The sequence below is a fragment of the Suricata suricatta genome, chromosome 15, assembly GCF_006229205.1.
Source record: "Suricata suricatta isolate VVHF042 chromosome 15, meerkat_22Aug2017_6uvM2_HiC, whole genome shotgun sequence".
NCBI lineage: Eukaryota > Metazoa > Chordata > Mammalia > Carnivora > Herpestidae > Suricata > Suricata suricatta.
The window spans coordinates 45,631,671-45,638,311 of record NC_043714.1 but is presented as its reverse complement, the minus strand read 5'-3'; the positions used below and the strand labels follow the sequence as shown (position 1 = coordinate 45,638,311).

At 46.3% G+C, this 6,641-nt stretch overlaps 1 long non-coding RNA gene across 1 annotated transcript; it reads right to left on the bottom strand.

The window, feature by feature from the left end:
* Nucleotides 1-716: 716 nt before the first annotated feature.
* Nucleotides 717-4,431, bottom strand: LOC115279530. Its single transcript, XR_003903494.1, has 3 exons — nt 4,255-4,431; nt 2,349-2,407; nt 717-1,309 (listed from the first exon to the last, which is right to left on the bottom strand). It is a non-coding gene; the product is annotated as an uncharacterized LOC115279530 (long non-coding RNA).
* Between the last annotated feature and the right edge of the window lie 2,210 nt (nt 4,432-6,641).

The following is a 6,641-nucleotide window of genomic DNA, read 5'->3' as shown; positions in this document are numbered from 1 at the left end:
GGAGGAATGCAGCCGTGTCAATGTTAGTCTTCCGACTTCTAGAACTGTAAAAGAGTAAACGTATGTCCTGTAGAGCCACTAGACTTGTAATTTGTTATAGCAGTCACCGGGAGTAATACATCCAGGAACAAATACCATGGCTCCTCCCGTGATTGTTTTCAGCCATCATAGGAGTGATAAAGAGAATTCATAATGATCAAAGGCCACCTCAAATTTGGTAACTTTGCACTCACAGTTTGCTAATCACACAGCAGTTGCAAACATTTGAGAAGCAGTGTAACTCACACCCAGCGCATACCAGGCGATGGACTCATTCATCCATTCATTCGTCTGTTTTGAATTTTTTTTAATGTTTTATTTATTTTTGATACAGAGAGAGACAGAGCATGAGAGGGGGAGGGGCAGAGAGAGAAGGAGACACAGAATCAGAAGCAGCTCCAGGCTCTGAGCTAGCTGTCAGCACAGAGCCCGATGCGGGGTTCGAACTCACAAACTTGAGATCTGACCTGAGCCGAAGTTGGAGGCTTAACTGACTGAGCCACCCAGGCGCCTCAGTTCATCCATTTTGAACATGACCTCTCTCCCAGACCGTCTGGGTTCAAATTTCAGCCTCAACGTCCTCACCCGTAAATAGGAACAAATATAATACCTACCTTCTATTATTGTGAGGAATAACTGACTCAGTGTCATTTGGGAAACATGCTAGGCACACTGTGTTATGAAAGTAATTGCTGTGATTTTATTAAAACAGAAGATAGCTGTGAGAGACATACTATTTCTTCCTTCACTAGATAATGCACAAATAATGTTTAGTCCTGCTCTACGGCACCATACTTTTGTTTTTTAATATGTCCCAAGACTGCTTAGCCTCGCAGAGAAGAAAATACAAATGCTCACCTCAAATCAGTACAAACACAACGGATTGTTTTCTAATGGGTTCTAAGCCTGATCCTGATGCCCAGTCTCTTAGACATTCATTACTACCATCAGCCAAAAACTTGGAAGACAAACCCTGCTCCCAGTCCAGCCTGTCTTATTAGGACTCTCCTACCAAACTGGGGTCTCCCAGGCTCTGGGGAACAGAAAGGATATGTGCCAGCACAATAGCCATTAGCCATTTAGCTCTTTGTTCAAGTATGAGGCAGCAATATGCCCACCCCTAGGGGGTGAGGAGCATGAATGGGGCTGGGTTAAACCTGTTATGGTAATCCCATTCATCTTTGCCAATTAGCTTGGGTCTGTAACCAGCACTAGCCCATTAGATGTGAGTAAGACTCTGATGGTGGATTTCTGGGAATGTTCTTCTTTCCTGAAAAAAGAAAAAAAAAAGTGTCTGGTTATGGTTCAGCCAGGAAAACAGACACCACTCTAGGTATTTCAAGCAGGAAGGAGCTCAATACATGGACTTAACACATTTTTATAATACTGCAAATGTAAATAAATACGTTTTTAGCAGTTACACAACTGCTGAAAAGGCTGGAGGAGCAAAGTAAAGACAGAATGCAGTGATGATCACAGTCTCTGCAAACCACAGCGGGAGACATGCAGGCGCATTCCTAGAGGCCACTATACCTTCTCATATTCTACTCCTCTCATCTCCTTCCAAATCTTGCACAAGCACCTCCAATGACTGCATTCGAACCCAGATCCTTGCTACTGAAGGATTCTGGGATTTGTAATTTTCAGGCTCTCAGCCTCCATGGCAAAAGGGATGCATTGGAAGTAGACAATGGTGAGGACACTCTGGCACAGAGAAACTTTCTCTTCCTCCTTTTGCACTTTTTTTTTTTAATCAGGACAAGAAGCATGGGACTGGTAGCATTCGATATAGCTCATCTTGTGACTATTAGGGGAAGGATTAATCCACTCACTCACTCATTAATTCACTTGCTCAACACACACATATAGAGGATCATCCTAGGTAGGAGCTCTGGCCTTGACTCTCATTGCCCATTTGACTGGCCATCCTGCCACTCTGCTGAGGACAAGAGCAATTGGAAGCTTTCCAACACTTTCTTCTCTTTTTTGCTGGATACCTTACTAAGCATTTTATATACATTATCTTATTTCATCCTCATCTGTACCAAATGATTATATACATGCATGTTCCATACTTGGAGCATACTAGGAACTCTAACGGGAGATGCGCACTGGCTATTTCCAGGTGCTACTGTGAACCCTTTCCACATTTTAACTCCTTTCATGCTTCTAACAACCCTGGAGGTGAGTCCCGTCATCATCACACTCCTCACGTGATTGAGGAGACCGAGGTAGAGAAGTTAAACTATTTGCCCAAGCTTGCTGGGGGTTGAGCCGAGTTTAAACTCAGGAAAAACATGGGTACTTACTCACTACTCTGTGCTAGAAGCCAATGACCATGACTGCTGCCTTTTCCGGGAGGAGGGCACTGTGGGCCAAATTGCATTGGAGAGTTACTTTAACTGCATATTCCTCTGTATCACTTGACTTTTTCATATCTGTTTCTAAAGCTAAATAAGGTCATTTTCCAGTAGTGGAGAGTTTAGCAGGCAAGTTCCTATTTATCCTTCAAGTCTTTGAAGAACTTTCTTGATCCTTCTCCCAGATCTTTGTTCTTTTCTCTATCTCTGTGTAGATACTTTATACCAGGTAGATACTTGGTTCCCAGGAAATGTTTACTGAATATACATCCCCTAAAATCCACCAGGCTTCCTGTCCCTCCTGCCTAACCTTGACAATTTTTCTTAGAATGCCACCTCCTCAGTGTTATTCCTTTACTTGGAATTCTTCACGGATTCCTATTTCCAAACCCCATCAGTTCAGAATTTGGCCCAAGTGTCCAGGGTGTCCTCTGGCTGGCCTCGCCTGGGCTCACTAAACTTGCTCCCAGTGCTAGAAATCCTGTGGACCCATCAAGACTCAGCCTTGGAGAGGATACTGGTGATTACGCAGCGCCTTTGACTGTTAGTGAGGTTGGCCATTTTTTCATCTGTTTATTGGGCATTTACTTTTTTCTTTTGCAAATTATCCATGCATATTCTTTATTCACTGTTCTATACAGTAGTTTTTTAAATTAAATTCTACAAGCCCTTCTCAGAAGGTAACAATTAGCACCTTTGACTATCAAATATATTGTCAATATTTTCCCCAAATATTTGCTCCCTCTCCCCGTGTGTGTCATTTTTTCTATATGACTTAAAAACTTAGCTCTTCATGTAATCATATTTATTGATTTTTTTTTTTTTAATGAGAGCTGGGCTTCCTATCATATGAGGCTTGGAAAGTCTTTCCTTATTTCAGAATAATAATGCTCATCTGTAGTTTCCTCTAATACTTTAATAGTTTCTTTTTAACCATGAGCATGCATTTTCTACTAAAAATTTAAATTAAAAATGCTAGGGGCGCCTGGGTGGCTCAGTTGGTTGAACGTCCGACCTTGGCTCAGGTCATGACCTCATGGTTCATGGGTTCCAGCCCTGCATCAGGCTCCGTGCTGACAGCTAGCTCAGAGCCTGGAGCCTGCTTCAGATTCTGTGTCTCCCTCTCTCTCTGACCCTCCCCTGTGCACACTGTCTCTCTCTCTCAAAAAGAAATAAAAACATTAAAAAAATTTTTATATTTTTATAAATGCTCCTGGGCTATCTCCTCCCCTGTGTCTCTACCACAAAAGCCCCAGATCCTTCTCAACTTCTTGTCTGAACTATGAAAAGAGCCCCCTGGCTGATTGCTGTGCTCCTTCCATTCAGGCTCTTTTAAGTGGACCTGGGAGGTGGGGGGAGATCCTGCAAGTTCTCTCTGCGCTGCTAGGAAGAGCCAGTGGGAGTCCATTGTAGCTCCAGAATTGTTTCCGCTCTCTTCCTATTGGCCAGTTCTGCCACTCCTTGCTTTCAGCTTTCCCCTTCCTTCCAACCTCTACTCCCCCTTCAGCCTCCCCTTCGGGCCTCCACTCCTTGACAACAAGGTTCCATCAACCCTTTGGACCGATGGCCCAGCTTGGAAGCTGCTGGCTCTGACCTGCGTGTCCCCACATACCACCCACAGTGTCTACCCTCTGCTTGTTGAGACCATGTGTCCCCTGCGCTTGCTCTACCTCTGGCATTCTCTTCCTGAGGAGGCCCGGTCGCCAGAACCCCCACCATTGTTCAACTTTTCATGGCACCACCACATGCTGTTCATAAAACACAGCTCCCTCCCTGGTTCTCCAGTTCTCCCCATGTCTCAGAATGAAGTCCAAACTGTTTAACATCACATGCAAGGCTCAGCTCAAATCCTCACCTTGCCTCCAGCCACTCGCTGTCGCGAACCTTGCACTCCGGTCCACGCTGGACTAAATTCTCCAAAACTGTGGAGCACTTTCCTGCTTGGTCTTTGCTTAAGCTGCTCTCTCTCTTGCAATGTCTTTCTTCCTCTACCAGGTTTCATCTGTGTTTCCGGTCCCTTTGTACATGTGTATGTATGTGGCTTGGAAGTATTTATCAAAGCATATTCATCTTATATTCCAGCTATGTTTGTAATTGTTGCTCTTGCTCTTTAAGCTCCCTGAGGGCGGGAACTGTACATGGACTAGGACCCTACATTTAGACAACCACACGAATACAAATGCAATTCAAACTCACTTAAGAACCTACGAGGGAAAAGTATTGCATGAAGGCCCAGAATGTACCAGGGTTGGCCCAAGCTGGGCCCTGTGCTGCCCTCAGATTGATCCACTCAGACATGATGTCAGACTGGCTTCCATGGGAACCACAAAGACACAGGTAGGGGGTGGGGAAGGAGCAGAGAAAGATCTCAGTAGGGAAGGGGTGTGGGTGTGGCTTCCTGGCCGGGAACCATAGGCACCTACTATTCCTGCACTTGCATTGGGTTCTGGTCAGGGGTGTCTCCTCCCTATGTCTCATTCATGATTCATTCCGACTCTTTTCTTTGTCATTCAGCCTTCCGAATCTCAGATCCTCCTCTTCTCCTCTGCACAAGGTATCTGTTGTTTGCTTGTCATGTGGTTCTACTGTGTGTCCATGAGAGGATGGTCCCTTCCACCCAAGTTCCAGATTACAGGCCACACTCCACCCCAGAGGTGGACCCATGGCCCAAAGTAAGCCAACCCAGGTCTCTCCCTGAAAATTCGACTCCGGGAAATAGTTAAAGCTGCCACTCCATGGGCCACCCTCTAGGGCCCTCCAGAGCTCCTAGTTTGCTCCCAAGAGCTCCCAGACGGCTCCCTAAAGCTCCCAGTCATCCTTCTCTGAGTGCGGCCATTCCTTCTTATTTGTGAACTTCCTTCAGGATCTGGCTCTGGATCCCCTGCAACCAGATGTGACCGATTCCTGCCTCCCAGCATTTTGTGCAGACCTTTCTTCTAGTATCTGTCGCTTTCTGACTTGCCTATAATTATTTGGTAGTTCATCTGCCTTCATTCAACCTCTATTCACACACAGATCATATGTGCCAAATAAATTCTCTTTTTGCTCAAGTTGGAATTATATTTTATAGTTCAGAATCCAAACCACCTGAGCTGATAAGTCACTGTTGGCCCCACAGAGCAGGGAGGAGATCGGGGCTCATGCTGGCAATGCCAGATCACAGAGAGCCCCCACTTGGGCTGTACGCTGCTCGCCACTGTCCCTGCTTGTTCGTCTTGCTCCTTAGCTCCACCACAAGCCATATAGTACAGGTACCATAGCGTTTCCTCACAGGACCTGTGGGGGAGAGCTGGGCCCATGCCATGCAATCCAGTAATATGGATGGAACAGTGTCCTTCAGCCTGACTATTTTGAGCCTGGGTACTGTGACCTTTCCACCCAGAGAATCCCCTAATGTTGACAGGTTGGGTAGCAAAGAGGGACAGATATCTGACTGGGATCATTCTTGCCCAGAAGCCTTCACTGCATCCCTGGTGGCTGTCAAGGTCCAAGCCCAGAGCTGGCCAGCGGAGAGCCTCCCAAGCTGTATGGCTTCCTGGGGCTGCCACAGCAAAGCACCAGAAACTGGGGGGTTCAGACAACAGAAATTAATTCTCTTACAGTTCTAGAGACTGACGTCTACAATCAAGGTGTGGGGGAGTTCCTTCTGGGAGCTGCAAGGGAGAATCTGTTCTGTGCCTTTTCATCTAGCTTCTGATGGCCAGTTGGCAACCTCTGGTGTTCCTTGGCTCACAGACACAGTCATTCCAATCTCCACCTTCCTCCTCACGTGGTGCTCTTCCAGTGTGCGAGTCTCACTCTGTCCATATTTCCTTCTGTTATAAGGACACCAATCTTACTGGATCAGAGCCTACCCTAATGACCGCATTAACTTGATCATCTGCAAAGACCCTATATCCAAACTAGCCTACATTTACAAGTACGGGGGAGGGGGGTAGTTAGGATTTCAACATCTTTGGGGGAAACACCGGTATACTATGCTTACCCTCTTCTCCCACTGCTACCCAGGGTGCTCTTGTGTCCCCCTAATCCAAGGCTGTATGCACACCCTGTATTTAAGCTACTAGGCAGGCCTATGCTCTTCCCCTGGCTGACGTCCTCTCTCCCTCCTCCTCATGCTGAGTGCTAAAACCCAGCCGGGCCCAAGGTTCAAACTAAATGCCACCTCCTCTTTCCTCAGAAAAGCTTTCCCGATTCCCCACCCAGATGTGACCACTTCCTGCTCCAAACTCCGTTGTTGTT